The sequence below is a fragment of the Nomascus leucogenys genome, chromosome 12, assembly GCF_006542625.1.
Source record: "Nomascus leucogenys isolate Asia chromosome 12, Asia_NLE_v1, whole genome shotgun sequence".
Taxonomy (NCBI): Eukaryota; Metazoa; Chordata; class Mammalia; order Primates; family Hylobatidae; genus Nomascus; species Nomascus leucogenys.
The window spans coordinates 14,419,941-14,437,284 of record NC_044392.1 but is presented as its reverse complement, the minus strand read 5'-3'; the positions used below and the strand labels follow the sequence as shown (position 1 = coordinate 14,437,284).

The 17,344-nt window shown below is 46.4% G+C and overlaps 1 pseudogene; it reads right to left on the bottom strand.

Moving 5' to 3' along the window:
• Positions 1–16,122: 16,122 nt before the first annotated feature.
• Positions 16,123–17,344, bottom strand: LOC115837521 (annotated as a pseudogene).

Here is a 17,344-nt window from a genome sequence, read left to right as displayed (position 1 = left end):
AAATTCTTTTTACCAAGGACCCTGTCTAAAAACAAACAGGCCAGGTGTGGTGGCTCACACCTGTAATCCCAGTACTTTGGGAGACTGAGGCGGACCAATCACCTGAGGTCAGGAGTTCGAGGCCAGCCTGGCCAACGTGTTGAAATCCCATCAATACTAAAAATACAAAAATTAGCTGGGCATGGTGGCGGGTGCCTGTAATCCCAGCTACTTGGGAGGCTGAGGCAGGAGAATTGCTTGAACCTGGGAGGCAGAGGTTGCAGTGAGCCGAGATGGCGCCACTACACTCCAGTCTGGGTGACAGAGCAAGACTCCATCTCAAAAATAAATAATAATTTTAAAAAAACAATAAAACAAAAAAACAGAAGTGAGCAAATAAGAATATAAGAACAACCACTTTATTGAGCATCCACCACTAACAATAGTCTTTATATTCATGTTGTCTGATATCCACAGCAGAAACTTTTGGATTTGGTTGACATGAAGATCATTGGTGACCAATGTGGAGAGCTCCTTCATTGGAATGGTTAATCCTGGGCCGGATGACCTGAATTCAGGAATGAACAGGAGATGAAGACATGGAGAATCAGAGGAAGAACTTCTCAAGGATACAGTAAAGGCCAGGGACAGTGGCTCATGCCTGTAATCCCAGCACTTTGAGAGGCCAAGGCAGGCAGATCACTTGAACCCAGGGGTTCTCAAGATGAGCCTGGGCAACATGGTGAAATCCCATCTCTACAAAAAATACAAAAATTAGCTGGGTATGGTAGCATGCACCTGTGGTCTCAGCTACTTGGGAAGCTGAGGTGGGAGGATCACCTGAGCCTGGGAGGCCAAGGCTGCAGTGAGCTGTGATCGCACCCACCACTGCACAGCCTAGGCAACTGAGACCCTGTCTCAAAAAAAAAAAAAAAAAAAAAAAGAGGAAGAAAAGTTATGGGTTAATAGTGGCTTGGTGCAGATGGAGGGAGAGTTTTTCACTATGTGGGAAATGCGAGCATGACCACGTGCTAAGCAGCGGGGAAGGGTCCAGTGGCAGAGACAGGAGATATGAAAGTGGAGAAAATGATGGAGGGAAGCTGGGCGTGATGGCTCAAGCTTGTAATCCCAGCACTTTGGGAGGCCAAGGCGGGTGGATCACTTGAGATTAGGAGTTTGAGATCTGCCTGGCCAACATGGTGAAACCCTGTCTCTACTAAAAATACAAAAAATTAACTGGGCATGGTGGTGCATGCCTGTAATCTCAGCTACTTTGGAGGCTGAGGCATGAGAATCCCTTGAACCTGGATGGCGAAGGTTGCAGTGGGTCGAGATCATGCCACTGCACTCTAGCCTGGGTGACAGAGCGAGACTCTGTCTCAAAAAAAAAAAAAAAAGAAAAAGAAAAAGAAAAAAATAATGGGGGAATCATGGATCATGCATTTGGCTAACGTTTACTTAGCATATACTATGCCCTAGTCCTTTCACTGGGCACAAAAATGGACCAGCCTTGGCCGGGCACGGTGGCTCACACCTGCAATCCCAGCACTTTGGGAGCCAAGGTGGGAAGATCACTTGAGGTTAGGAATTTGAGACGAGACTGGCCAACATGGTGGAACCACATTTCTACTAAAAATAGAAAAATTAAGCACTCATTATCTCTCCTGCCACCCTGTGAAGAGGTGCCTTCCACCTTGATTGTAAGTTTGCTGAGGCCTTACCAGCCATGTTGAACTGAGTGGCTCAATCTGCAGCTTTTATTAGAAATCAAGGGAAGCCACCAGAAGACAGAGCACTGAATGAGCTCTGCGGAGCCAAATCATCTAACCTGACCTCCAATTTAGAAGAAAGCCCCTCTGTGCGCACCTGCTAACCTGCCTGTCATCACCCTCACAGCTGTGCTGGGTCAGTGTCACAGACTCACCCATTCCAGAGTTACCATCTGATATGTGTAGGCTCATATGAAAAGTATGCTGTAATGTGAGGAAATAAATCCGATGGAAAAACAAAAATCAAAACAAACAAACAAAAAATACAAAAATTAGCCGGGTGTGATGGCAGGCACCTGTAATCCCAGCTACTCAGGAGAACTGCTTGAACCCAGGAGGTGCAGGTTGCAGTGAGCCAAGATTGTTCACTGCACTCCACTCTGAGTGACAGAGCGAGAGTGAGACTTTGTCTCAAAAAAAAAAAGGACCAGCCTTGTCCTCTGCCTTCAAGGTTCACAGTCCAGAGGGGCTAATGTGGAACAGGCAGAATGCATACCTACATATATGTGCAGGGTTGGCTTTGTGTGGTGCAAGAGGAGGCTGAAACAGATGAAGAGCTAGAAAGTGAGAATGGCTGTCTAGGAAGGAGAAGGGAGCATCCCTTTCTGGACAACTAGGCAGGAGGGAGGGAAAGGTTAAGTTCTCAGCACCCCTCACTGAGCATTTTAGCATTTGGCAGGGATTTCTAGACCCTAAGAGGAATGTAGCCAGATAGAAGAGATGAAGAAATAAATGCCTGCTGTTCAAGTCTCTGAGTTTGTCCCGGAGCTACCCCAGTGTATATGCTGGCACTTCCTGCTTACTGTAGGCTAGGCTGTCTGAATGAGAATGAAGAACAGAGTTCAGGTTCCCAGAGGACCCATATATGAAGCAGGGCGATAAGGGGGCCTGAAAAAGATCTTGACTTTATGCGCGGACCTTCTAGTGACATTGTAATGAGCGCACATTTAAGGAACACATTTAAGTTCCTTCTAATCCCCTATTAGGGCAGAATCATTCCTAAACTCCGGCGAGCTCAGAAACCAACTTGACAAGACCTGACTCATTTCCCCCAAGTAGTGAAAGTCCCTGCACAGGTAGCTACTGGAAATGGCCCTGGGCCTGTGCACTGAGGCATTGTTCTCCCTCTCAGGCCCCTCAAATCCTGTGGTCCCATTCAAGTGGCTGCTGAGAGACAGCAAGGCTGGCACCAGGCCCTGGGGACTGCATTATGCAGTCAGCTAGCAGTCAGCTACCTCTTCCTTTGGGATCTGAGCTCCAATCCCCAATCCCACCAGAGTGACTTGGTCCTCAGAACCATTTTATTGCTTTTTTCCTGATTATGCACCAAAGCAAAATTCTTAATTTCTTAAATATATTTTATATATTTATTTTTTGAGACAGAGTCTTACTCTATTATCCAGGCTGGAGTGCAGTGGCATGATCACGGCTCACTGCAGTGTTGACTTCCCAGGCTCAAGTAATCATCCCACCTCAATCTCCCAAGTAGCTGGGACTACAGGTGTCCACCACCATGCCCAGCTAATTTTGTTTATTTTTTGTAGATACGAGGTCTTACTATATTTGCCCAGGTGATCTCGAACTCCTGGGCTCAAGCGATCCTCCCACCTTGGCCTCCCAAAAGTGCTGGAGTTACAGGCATGAGCCACCAAGCCGGCCATACTTACTTTTTTGAGTTGTTTGGGGATTAAATGAAACAATGGATGTAAAGTGCCTGGTGGTACCTAGAGATTTAATGAGCGGCAATGATTATTATTTATATTCAAAATAGGCTGCTGCAAGCTAGGCTGAAATAGGAAAACTGTTCCCTCTTCTCCTACCCCTTCAAGTGAAACTACTGCAAACTGCTACCCATCCCTGACAGAGACAGGACTCCAGAATAGAGGAGGAGGACTCTGCACAGGGTTGCAGTCACTTTCTCTCTCGCGCATGCGCACATATACACTCATGCACCCATGCAAGCACACTTACACATGTACATGCACACACATGATTATGTAGAGCTACAGCTGTTGGCGTAGAAGCGATAGTTATATCAGGGCAGGAGTCAGTTCTATTAGGGCAGTTACAAAGATCAATGTTGCAGTGAAGTGGTAGAAAGGAGGCTGCAGCCAACTGAAACCAATGGACTGGGGCTGGAAAGTCGGGGGTGGGAGGAAGAGGAGGAAGTGGTGTGGGCTAGGGCAGGCAGGCAAGGGAATAACCGCTGACGGAAGCAGACAGCCTGTCATATGGTGGTGCGGATTTCCCCTGTCAATTGCATTTCCTAATTTTATGGTCTTCTGTTGCACATGTCACCCACAGAGGCTACTCTGTGCTAAAAGTGGGTAGAAGTGATTGATTTATTCATTCGACTGACCGACATTTAATGATAACTACCATGTGTCAGGAGTTTTTTGGAAAAATAGACTGTTGTTGGGAAGGGAGTTAAAGGAAGCTGGAGAATGGTAGTCTGAGCAGAGGAATTGATATGTGCCAAGTTGTGGAGGAATGAAGCAGGATGTTACATTCCAGGAACTATATGTGGTTTGATCAGAAGGGAGCATAGGCTGGGTGGGAGGATCACATGAGGCCAAGGCAACGTAGTGAGACGCTGTCTCTACAAAAATAGAGGTGTTGTGCACCTGTAGTCCTAGCTACAATGGAGGCTGAGGTGGGAGGATCACTGAAGCCCAGGAGATCGAGGTTACAGTTAGCTATGATTGTGCCACTGCACTCCAGCCTGGGTGACAAAGCAAGACCCTGTCTCTAAAAAAAAAAAAAAAAAAAGTATTAAAAATTTAAATATATATACTTCAAAATACAAGTAGGAGAAAGAAAAAGAAAACATAGATATAAGGCCATTTGATAATATATATGAAAATGTTAAATGTTCATCCCTTCTGATTCAGCAGTTGTAAGGAACTTAGTTTTAGGAAATAATAGAAAAGTGACAAGGCTGTTTACTGTGTTGTTTAAATTACCCAAATCAGCTGAGCGTGGTGGCTCGTGCCTGTAATCCCAGCATTTTGGGAGGCCAAGATTGGAGGACTGCTTGGGGCCAGGAGTTTGAGACCAGCCTGGGCAACATATCGAGACCCTGTCTCTATTTTTTAAATATATTTTAATATAAAAAAATTAAAACATACTATGTAAATATTTTTAGGAAGGGAATAGCCAAAATAAATTGTTGTGCATCCATGTGATAAATATAGACACAACAAAGATAAAGTAAGTATGTAAGTATTGTTGTGGAAAAAATGTCTTTGATATGTTGTTAAGTGAGGGGAAAAAAACTATGGGGTTACTAAAAGTGGGTTTGGCACCAGCTCTGTTCAGCTTCTTCAGCTCTGAAGTTCAAAGTCCTACGGCTTCCAAAGGCCAGTGTATCAGTTCCTGCCTCTGGATCAAGGTTGCGCAAGATGAGGGAGAGGCTGGTCACAAGCCTGACATGGGGGTAGAGATTTCTTATCCAGCCCTGCCTCAGCCTTGACAGAGTTCAGGAGCCAGATCCCTGCATTGCAGCCTGGCTTCCTTCTCCAGGCAGAACGTGAGTAAAGGTTAAACACCCCTGGGTGCTAGGTACATACATAGTGGTGCCCTTCCTACTTCATTACGATAAAAAGGTAACTTGTCTGAGCTCTACTAGTGCTGGGCTTTGAGAACCTGATTTCCTTTCTTTTTTTCTTCTTCTTTTTTTAAATCAGTTGGTTTAATTCCAGGTGATACATAATTTAGAGTAGAACAAAGACCAAAGGGCCAACTCTGGTAGGATTCTGAGCTGGGAGATGATAAGCCACTGTATGATTTTTCTTTTTTTTCTATAAAGGTTTATTCTTTTTTTTTTTTTTTCTTTTTAGATGGCGTCTTGCTCCGGAGTCTCGCTCCAGAGACTCTCCTTTGCACACCCAGAGTGCAATGGCGCGATCTTGGCTCACTGCAAACTCTGCCTCCCGGGTTCAAGCAATTCTCCTACCTCAGCCTCCTGAGTAGCTGGGATTACAGGTGCCTGACACAAGCCTCAGCTAATTTTTTTTGTATTTTTAGTAGAGACAGGGTTTCACCATATTGATCAGGCTGGTCTCAAACTCCTGACCTCATGATCCACCCACATCAGCCTCCCAAAGTGCTGGGATTACAGGCATGAGCTACCATACCCAGCCAAAAGTTTATTGTTGCTCTATTGCCCAGGCTGGAGTGCAGTGGTATAATCATAGCTCAATGTAATCTCAAACTCTAGGCCTCAAGTCTTCTGAGTAACTAGGGCTATAGGCATGCACCACTATGCGTTGCTAATTTTTTCACTTTTTTGTAGAGACAGTGTCTCTCTATGTTGCCCAGGCTGGTCTTGAACTCCTGGCCTCAAGTGATCTTCCCACCTCAGCCAGGCCCGTCCCTCAGACCTCTGTTTTTAGCTCTTGAGTTTCTTTTCCTTCCTTTTTTTTTTTCTTTTTGAGACGGAGTTTTTTTTTTTTTTTTTGAGACAGAGTCTCGCTGTCGCCCAGACTGGAGTGCAATGGCGCGATCTTGGCTCACTGCAGGCTCCGCCTCCCAGGGTTCACGCCATTCTCCTGCCTCAGCCTCCTGAGTAGCTAGGACTACAGGGCCCGCCACCTCGCCCGGCTAATTTTTTGTATTTTTAGTAGAGATGGGGTTTCACTGTGTTAGCCAGGATGGTCTTGATCTCCTGACCTCGTGATCTGCCCGCCTCGGCCTCCCAAAGTGCTGGGATTACAGGCGTGAGCCACTGCGCCCGGCCGAGATGGAGTTTTGCTCTTGTTGCCCAGGCTGGAGTGCAATAGTGCGATCTTGGCTCACCACAACCTCTGCCTCTGGGGTTCAAGTGATTCTCCTGCCTCAGCTTCCAGAATAGCTAGGATTACAGGCATGCACCACCACACCTGGCTAATTTTTGTATTTGTATTTTTTATTTTAGTAGAAACAGGGTTTCTCCATGTTGGTCTGGCTGGTCTCAAACTCCTGACCTCAGGTGATCCACCTGCCTTGGCTTCCCAAAGTGCTGGGATTACAGATGTGAGCCACCACGCCTGGCCTTTTGCTTCCTTTTGTTTTGTTTTTATGTTATCTTTTGCATTGTTTTGGTTTGGTTTTTTGCTTCCTTTTCTTTTCTTTTTTTTTTTTTTTTTTTTTTTGAGACAGGATCTCACTCTGTCACCCAGGCTGGATCATGGATCTCACAATGGTGTGATCATGGCTCACTGCAGCCTTGATCTCCTGGACTCAAGTGATCCTCCCACCTCATCCTCCTGACTACAGGTGTCCTAGGACTACAGGTGTACACCAGCACAGTTCGCTAATTTTTTAAATTTTTGGTAGAGAGAGGGTTTCGCCATTTTGGCCAGGCTGGTCTCGAACTCCTGGACTTAAGTGATCTTCTAGCCTCAGCCTCCCAAAGTGCTGGGACTACAACCATGAGCAACCATGCCTGGCCTGGCCTGCTTCTCTTTTTGTTTCTGCTTAAAGCCTCATTTTCCTCATTCATATCCTTGGCCTGCTCCTTGTGCTGTTTCAGGGGCTTCTTGCCGTCTTTGTGGCCAGACATGGCACCTGCTGTACTTTTACCTCATTTCTTTTTTCTAGGGATTCTAGCAATAAGCCTTTGATAATAAGGCTGCCCTGTTAGTCATAGACCAATTACAGCCAAGCTACTTGGCTTGGCTGTGTTCTTGTCCAGTTGGAGACAAGATATTTGCGTCTATTTCAGAGAGGCAACAGGATTTCAGGGTCACCAGAAGCAAATGGCAGTCAATGAACATTAATTAAGCTCCACATAAGCCTGGGACACTAGTAAGAAGCAAAATACCTTCTTCATTAGATAAAATCTTTCAGGATCTCTGAGCATTGGATAGACCGAGCTATTATTATTTAAATGGCCAATTAGTTAATTAGAGCTCTGGAGCTCCCTGGCCAGACCCTGTCTGAAAACCCCCTTGAGATTGAAGCAGCAAATCCAGTTTATAGCACTGATCAAAAACATTCTCCAGTGAAAATCCCCACATTGGTTTGTCCCACCTAAGGCAGTAGGGGCCTAATTCTTACACACTTAAAAAATAGCTACTCTGGGCTGGGTGCAGTGGCTCACGCCTGTAATCCCAGCACTCTGGGAGGCCGAGATGCGTGAATCACAAGGTCAGGAGATCCAGACCATCCTGGCTTACACGGTAAAACCCCATCTCTACTTAAAAATACAAAAAATTAGCTGGCCGTGGTGGCACGCACCTGTAATCCCAGCTACTCGGGAGGCTGAGGCAGAAGAATCGCTTGAACCTGGGAGGCGGAGGTTGCGGTGAGCTGAGATCACGCCACTGCACTCCAGCGTGGCAACAAAGCAAGACTCCATCTCAACAAACAAACAAAAATTACTACTCTGGGCTGGGCACAGTGGCTCACAACTGTAATCCCAGCACTTTGGGAGGCTGAGGCAGGCGGATCACCTGAGGTGGGGAGTTCAAGACCAGCCTGACCAACATGAAGAAACCCCATCTCTACTAAATACAAAATTAGCTGGGCATGGTGGTGCATGCCTGTAATCCCAGCTACTCGGGAGCCTGAGGCAGGAGAATCGCTTGAACCCGGGAGGCAGAGGTTGCAGTGAGCTGAGATCATGCCACTGCACTCCAGCCTGGGCAACAAGAGCAAAACTCCATCTCAAAAAAAAAAAAAAAAGCTACTCTGGGGCCAGGTGTGGTGGCTCATGCCTGTAGTCCCAGCACTTTGGAAGGCCGAGGTAGGCGGATCACGAGGTCAGGAGTTCGAGATCATCCTGGCTAACACAGTGAACCCCTGTCTCTACTAAATATACAAAAAATTAGCCGGGCGTAGTGGCGGGCACCTGTATTCCTAGCTACTTGGGAGGCTGAGGCAGGAGAATGGTGTGAACCCAGGGGGCAGAGCTTGCAGTGAGCTGAGATCGCGCCGCTGCACTCCAGTCTGGGTGACAGAGCGAGACTCCGTCTCAAAAAAAAAAAAAAAAAATTAGCCGGGCTTGGTGGCAGGCGCCTGTAATCCCAGCTATTCAGGAGGCTGAGGCAAGAGAATTGATTGAAACCAGGAGGCGGAGATTGCAGTGAGCCGAGATTGCACTACCACACTCCAGCCTGGGCAACAGAGCAAGATTCCATCTCAAAAGAAAAAGAAAAAGAAAAATGCCTGTAGTTCCCCCCAACTCCAGGAAGGAGAAGGATAGAAGTTACAGTGCAATTCTCAGGCTTAGATTAGTTCCCTGTAAGTAAAGCTCTCTCCTGTCAGCAGTTCCAGGCCACCATCCAAAGTGGCTGTGTTTGGCTCAGTTTTAGAGGAGGCTAACTTATCACACTCTCTGCTTCCAACAAACTCAGAAAATAGTAATAAGTATTTGGGAGAGCTATTTTTTAATTTTATATTTAATCTTCTTGCTAACATATGGTAGAAGGAAGCAGGTACTAAGATCTTTGAAGATGGGGAAATTGAGACTGATTAATTCAGCAAATACCTGTTCAGCACATTCTCTGCTGACATGAATATGGGACTTGCACACTTATGACAGATACCAATAAATTGGGTGAGGGCAGGATTTCATCAGCCTCCTAGCTCCAACATGTCCTCTTTGCATCGTCATGACACTCAAAAATAAGATCACCAAATGTGGCCGGGCATGGTGGCTTATGCCTGTAATCCTAGCACTTTGGGAGGCCAAGGTGGGTGGGTCACTTGAGGCCAGGAGTTTGAGACCAGCCTGGCCAACATGGTGAAACCCTGTCTCTACAGAAAATACAAAAACTAGCCGGGCTTGGTGGTCCACACCCATAGTCCCAGCTACTCAGGGTGCTAAGGCAGGAGAGTCGCTTGAATCCGGGAGGTGGAGGTTGCAGTGAGCCGAGATCACGCCACTGCACTCCAGCCTGGGCAGCAGGCCGAATGAAAAAGACTCAGACTGAAAAAAGCAAAAAGGGCCAGGTGCGGTGGCTCATGCCTGTATTCCCAGCACTTTGGGAGGCCAAGGCAGGTGGATCACCTGAGGTCAGGAGTTCAAGACCAGCCTGGCCAATATGGTGAAATGCTGTCTCTACTAAAAATACAAAAATTAGCTGGGTGTGGTGGTGGGTGTCTGTAATCCTAGCTACTCGGGAGGCTGAGGCAGGAGAATCGCTTGAACCCAGGAGGCAGAGGTTGCAGTGAGCCAAAATCACACCACTGCATTCCAACCTGGTGACAAGAGCAAGACTCTGTCTTTGTAAAATAAAAAAGGCCGGGTGCGGTGGCTCACGCCTGTAATCCCAGCACTTTGGGAGGCCAAAGTGGGCGGATCACGAGGTCAGGAGATTGAGACCATCCTGGCCAACATGGTGAAACCCTGTCTCTACAAAAAATACAATAATTAGCTGGGTGTGGTGGTGGGCACCTGTAGTCCCAGCTACTCCGAGGCTGAGGCAGAATAGCTTGAACCGGGGAGGCGGAGGTTGCAGTGAGCCGAGATCACACTGCTGCCCTCCAGCCTGGCGGACAGAGCAAGACTCTGTCTCAAAAAACAAAAACAACAGCAACAAAAAAACAAGCAAACCAACAAACAAAAAAAGATCACCAAATGTGTAGCTAGCCACATGAGAGCAACCTTCTGCCTGAAGCATTCATGTATTCATTCCTCATTCACTGAACACCAACTATTTACTGGTGATATGCTAGATGTTGGTATGCAGAGGTGAAAATATGGTCCTGCCCTCAAGGAATGCATAGTTCAATGCAATGATGCTGTTTCTATTCAATGCTCTGAGATACTTACAACTACCATAACCTTGACTCACAAAGATCATGGTCCAAAGGGGGAAGAGAAACAATCTTGGCTCACTGCAAGCTCCGACTCCCGAATTCATGCCATTCTCCTGCCTCAGCCTCTCCGAGTAGCTAGGACTACAGGCGCCCGCCACCATGCCCGGCTAATTTTTTTGTTGTATTTTTAGTAGAGACGGGGTTTCACCGTGGTCTCGATCTCCTGACCTCGTGATCCGCCCGCCTCGGCCTCCCAAAGTGCTGGGATTACAAGCATGAGCCACCGCGCCCGGCCTGAGAAACATAAATTGTAAACAATTATGGAACTATGTAAGCATATGATAGAAATATGCACAGGGTATGGTGGAAATACAGAGGAAGGGGCACTGAAAATCAGAATGGGAATAAGGAGGTTGTCAGGAAAGCTACCACAGAACTGGTAACACTTAAGCCCAATTTTTTCAAGCAGGATTTAGGCAAAGAGTAAGTGGAGAGAATTGGGGAGAGCATTGAGATCTGCAACATACACTCTGGGGATTGCAAATAGTGCTTCATGGCTAGAGCGGCAGGAGGTGTATGTGAGGGAGGAGAGACGAGGGGTCAGAGGGTAGAGGGCCTCGTGTGTCAAGCTAAGGAAGGAGGTTGAACTTAATACTAAGCTAAATGCTATAGGGAGATATCAGCAGGGGTTTGGAAAGCAGGTCAGTTAAGGAGCAGCTGGGGAAATGGGGCTGTTTAAGTTAAAGAAGAAAAGAGGGGAGATAAATCTTCTGGCTTGAAACATATACTGAGTTAAATTCTGTTTTATTTTATAATTAGAAAAGGCCAAGCTTTCTCCTGGTTCAGCAAACCATCCCTGATGAGCAGGTTAGGGGCAGGTTACCAGACCACTCACCATTCCCTTTTGTCAGATGCTCAGACTGCTTAACCGTAAAGGTTGGTCCTGCCTCAGAACCCACTCTGGTCATAGAGATCTCAAACTAGGATCAGCCTGTCAGGCCTGACATTTCTCTAGGGGAAGGTGGAAGGAGAGAATTAGAGATGTCTCTAGTTGCAAAATTACGGCCTGCAGTGGTCCAGAGGAACATGACTAAGACCTCACGAAAGACAGGATTCTATCTTGTGGTGAGGGGTGTGGTTGGGGGTAGGAATTAATCAGAGTGAAGCATTCTTGCCTAGAGGTAAACCTCTCCTTTTTCATGTGTATGCTTTTTCAGAGCCTTTTGTCTTTTGTCAACATGACAAATTTTGGGCAGAGTGGCGCTCAAGAGCAATATGAAGACAGATTACAGTGGGCGTGAGTCTTTCTAGTCCCGACATCATCACTCTCCTAATTGCAGTGCTTTTGGCAAGCAAGCTTCCTAATTTCTGGAAGCTTTGGCCAGGATGGATAGCTAGAAGTAACGTATGAATACATGAAAGAAGTGAAAGATTTTTCCCCTGCCTCTAGGCAGAGCTGACCCTGTCAGCCAGGACAAACAGGATAAATAGGTCAGAAGGTTAGATAAACTAGGAGTCCTCTAGTCATTTTTTTGACCTTCTCTAACTCAGCGGTTCTCAACCTGGGGAGACAGTTGGCACCGTGTGTGGGGGGTGCTACTGGCATCTAGAGGGAAGAGGCCAGCATACTGCTAAACATCCTAATACACACAGGACGGTCCCTCCATAACAAAGAATTATCAAACCTAAAATGCCAATAGTGTTGAGATTAAGAAATAACCGAAAAGTGCTTCTACTTATAGAGACTTGGTTCTAGAAAAAAGAATCTGAGAATCAATTAGTTGCTGAAGCATCAGGTAGCTAGAGGTAAAAACCAACTTTAGTATTCCAAGTCGGCTTCATGATTGATCCAATTTGGACACATTCCCTTTACTGTTCTGGTCTGGACTGTATCTCTACATTCATTCTTGATCCCCTAAAATTGGAGGGGAAAGAAGAAGGAAGAAAAGAAGAAAAATCAATATTTTATGTCTCTAGTTTCATCTTCTGGGAAGATGAAAACTTGAAGCTAAAATCCACAGAGTTCAATATCCTAAGTGGGTGCCTTATTTAACAATGAAAAGCAGCATAGCATTAACCAGGACAGCAATAGAAGAACAATTATCAAATCATACTTGAATTTAAGGTTGATATCTGATAGAAAATATGAGAATTGAGGCTGGGCGCAGTGGCTCACGCCTGTAATCCCAGCATTTTGGGAGGCCGAGGCGGGCAGATCACGAAGTCAAGAGATTGAGACCATCCTGGCCAACATGGTGAAACCCCGTCTCCACTAAAAATACAAAAATTAGCTGGGCATGGTGACACATGCCTGTAGTCCCAGCTACTCGGGAGGCTGAGGCAGAAGAATCGCTTGAACCCTAGAGGCGGAGGTGGCAGTGAACCGAGATCGTGCCAGTGCACTCCAGCCTGGCAACAGAACAAAATTCTGTCTCAAAAAAAAAAAGAAAAATATTGAAATGTCAGATTTGTAAAAATAAAAAACAAAATAATGAGTGGAAGTCAATGTAAACCCAGAAACAAGTTCAAACCTGGCATGGTGGCATACTCCTGTAATCTCAGCTATTCAGGTGGCTTAGGCAGGAGAATTCACTTGAGCTGGGGAGTTTGAGGCTGCAGTGACCCATCATCAGCCACTGCACTCCAGCCAGGGTGACAGAGCAAGGCCCCATCTCTCCTTTTTTTGGTTGTTTTTGGAGACAGGGTGTCACTCTGTTGCCCAAGCTGGACTGCAGTGGCACGATCATAGCTCACTACAGCTTCAACCTCCAAGGCTCAAGCAATCCTCCCACCTCAGCCTCCCAAGCTCCTGGGACTACAGGTACATACCACCACACATAGCTAATTTTTAATTTTTTGTAGAGATGAGGTCTTACCATATTGCCCAGGCTGGTCTTGAATTCCTGGGCTCAAGTGATCCTACTGCCTTAGCACCCCGAAAATGCTGCAACTATAGGCACGAGCCGGCACTCACAGCCCACTTCATCTCTCAAAAAAAAAAAAAAAAAAAAAGCCGGGTGTGGTGGCTTATAATCCCAGCACTTTGGGAGGTCCAGGCGGGTGAATCACCTGAGCTCAAGAGTTTGAGACCAGCCTGACCAGTATGGTGAAACCCTGTCTCTACTAAAAATACATTAGCCAGGAGTGGCGGCAGGCACCTATCATCCCAGCTACTCGGGAGGCTGAGGTTGCAGTGAACCAAGATTGAGCCACTGCACTCCAGCCTGGGCGACAGAGCAAGACTCCATCTCAAAAAAAAAAAAAAGGCCAGGCGTGTTGGCTCATGCATGTAATCCCAGCACTTTGGGAGGCCAAGAGGTCCCCACCTGAGGTCAGGAATTAGAGACCAGCCTGGCCAACATGGCGAAACCCTGTCTTAACTAAAAATACAAAAATTAGCCAGGTGTGGTGGTGCATGCCTGTGATCCCAGCTACTCAGGGGGCTAAGGCAGGAGAATTGCTTGAACCTGGCAGGCAGAAGTTGCAGTGAGCTGAGATTGTGCCACTGCACTCTGGCCTGGTCAACAGAGCAAGATGCCATCTCAAAAAGAAAAGAAAAAAGTTCAAATAAAGATTAGGTAGGCTGGGCACAGTATTCACACCTATAATCCTAGCACTTTGGGAGGCCAAGGTGAGAGAATCTCTTGACCCCAGGAGTTCAAGACCCGCCTGGGCAATACAGTGAGAACTCATCTCTTAAAAAAAAAGACTAGGTAAAGAGCAACTTAAATACATTTATTTTTTATTTTTTTAATGAATTTAATTTTTTTTTTTTTGGAGACTGGGTCTTACTATGTTGTCCAGGCTGGAAGTAGGGCAGACATTTTGTGACTGTAGTGTTATCATGAGAATAAAAGTAGGCCAGTCTATCGTTGTTGGACATTTGGGTTGGTTCCAACTCTTTGCTATTGTGAATAGTGCCTAAAGTATAATTAAAAAAAAAAAAAAAAAAAAAAAAAAGTAGGCCAGGCTCACAGCTGTAATCCCAGAACTCTGGGAGGCTGAGGCGGGCAGATCATGAGGTCAGGAGATCGAGACCATCCTGACCAACATGGTGAAACCCCATCTCTACTAAGTATACAAAAATTAGCTGTGCATGGCGGTGCATGCCTATAGTCCCAGCTACTTGGAAGGCTGAGGCAGGAGAATCACTTGAACCACGGAGTTGGAGGTTGCAGTGAGCTGAGTTCCTGATAGCAGTATGGAATGATCATACCAGTTTTTAACTTGTATTTTTTTTTTTTTTCTAATCAAAAAACTGTATAGTCACAGCACTTTGGGAGGCCAAGGGAGGAGGATTGCTTGAGCCCAGGAATTGAAGACAAGTCTGGACAACATAATGAGTCTCTGTCTAAACAACAAAAAAAAATTTTTTTTTTTTTTTGAGACAGAGTCTCACTCTATTGCCCAGGCTGGAGTGCAGTGGCGCGATCTCTGCTCACTGCAAGCTCCGCCTCCCGAGTTCACGCCATTCTCCTGCCTCAGCCTCCCTAGTAGCTGGGACTACAGGCGCCTGCCACCACACCTGGCTAATTTTTTGTATTTTTAGTAGAGACGGGGTTTCACTGTGTTAGCCAGGATGGTCTCGATCTCCTGACCTCGTGATCTACCCGCCTCAGCCTCCCAAAGTGCTGGAATTACAGGTGTGAGCCACCGCTCCCGGCCAACAAAAAAAATTTTTTTAGGTCGGGTGTGGTGGCCAGCACTTTGGGAGACCAAGGTGGGAGGACCACCTGAGGTCAGGAGTTCGAGACCAGCCTGGCCAACATGGTGAAACCCCATCTCTATTAAAAATACAAAAGAATAGCCTGGTGTGGTGGCAAGCTCCTGTAATCCCAATTTCTCAGAAGGTTGAGACAGGAGAATTACTTGAACTCAGGAGGTAGAGGTTGCAGCGAGCAGAGATCATGACACTGGACTCCAGCCTGGGCAACAAGAGCAAAACTCCATCTCAAAAAAAAAAATTTTTTTTTTTAATTAGCCAGGCATGGTGGCAACCATCTGCAGTCCCAGCTACTCAGGAGCCTGAGGTAAGAGGATTGCTTGAGCCCAAGAATTCCAGGCTGCAGTGAGCTATGATCGTGCCACTGCACTCCAGCCTGGGCAACAGAGCAAGACTCCGTCTCTAAAAAAACTAAAAGATAATGTGTAAAGACACATTTAGTAGTGTGTTAACTATACAAAAAAGACACTGTATAGTTTAAAAACAAATCCTACACAGCCTTACATTTCAATTTTTTTCTTTTTCTTTTTTTTTTTTTTGAGATGAAGTCTCGCTCTGTCGCCTAGGCTGGAGTGCAATGGCGCGATCTCAGCTCACTGCAATCTCTGCCTCCCGGATTCAAGCGATTCTCATGACTCAGCCTCCCGAGTAGCTGGGATTGCAGGCACACACAACCATGCCCAGCTAATTTTTGTATTTTTGTAGAGATGGGGTTTTGCCATGTTGGCCAGGCTGGTCTTGAAGTCCTGACCTCAGGTGATCTGCCCACTTTGGCCTCCCAAAGTGTTGGGATTACGGGAGTGAGCCACGGCGCCCGGCATCGATTTTTTCTTTAAAGGGAGTAATTTGTATACAGAAGGGTTAAATGCTTTTTAGACAGAAAAAAAATGTGATAGAACCAATTTATTAATCATCTTCATCTTCCTCCTTGTCCTCATCTTCCTCATCTTTCTCCCCTTCCTTCTTTTTCTTGCGTTTTTTCAGCCTTGACGACTCCCTTTTTTGCTATATCAGGCTTTCCTTTAGCTCGATATGCAACAATATCCATTTCATATTTTTCCTTTAGCTTCTCAGCCTTCTTTTCATAAGGCTACTTGCCATCTGCAGCAGTGTTTTTTTGGTCATTGTTTTTTTGAGACAGAGTCTCACTCTGTTGCCCAGGCTGGAGTGCAATGGTGCGATCTCAGCTCACTGCAACCTCCGCCTCCCGGGTTCAAGCGATTCTCCTGCCTCAGCCTCCTGAGTAGTTGGGATTACAGGCGTGTACCACCACGCCTGGCTAATTTTTGTATTTTTAGTAGAGAAGGGGTTTCACCATGTTGGCCAGGATGGTCTCGAACTCCTGACCTCAAGTGATCTGCCCGCCTCGGCCTCCCAAAGTGCTGGGATTACAGGCGTGAGCCACCGCGCCCGACTGCAGCAGTGTTGTTCCACATCTCTCCCAATTTCTTTGCAACATCACCAATGAATAGGCCTGGGTGTTCTCCTTTGATTTTTGGGCAATACTCAGAACAGAAAGACAAAAAGGCTACAGGAGGCCTTTTGGATGCACTGGGATCTTTGAACTTCTTTTTGTCTCCCCTTTACGGGGGACATAGGTTTTCATTTCTTTTTTATAACGGGCCTTGTCCACCTTTGCCATGTCTTCAAATTTTCCTTTCTCTTTAGCAGATACAGCTTTCTACCTCTCTGAGCACTCTTAGAAAACGCTGGCTGGGCGTGATGGCTCACACCTGTAATCCTAGCACTTTGGGAGGCTGAGTCGGGTGGATCACCTGAGGTCAGGAGTTCGAGACCAGCCTGGCCAACATGGCAAAATCCCTGTCTCTACTAAAAATACAAAAATTAGCTAGGCATGGTGGCGCACACCTGTAATCCCAGCTACTCAGGAGGCTGAGGCAGGAGAATCGCTTGAACCCGGGAGGCAGAGGTTGCAGTGAGCCAAGATCGCACCACTGCACTCCAGCCTGTGTGATGGGAGCAAGACTCCATCTGAAAAAAAAAAAGAGAAAACTCTGAGAAGCTGACTGAAGCCTCTCGGTGCTTATGTTCCTCTCGACAAGTTTTGCACGAAGAATGCATATGATGACATTTTGCCCCTAGGTTTCTGAGGACCTCCTTTGCTCAT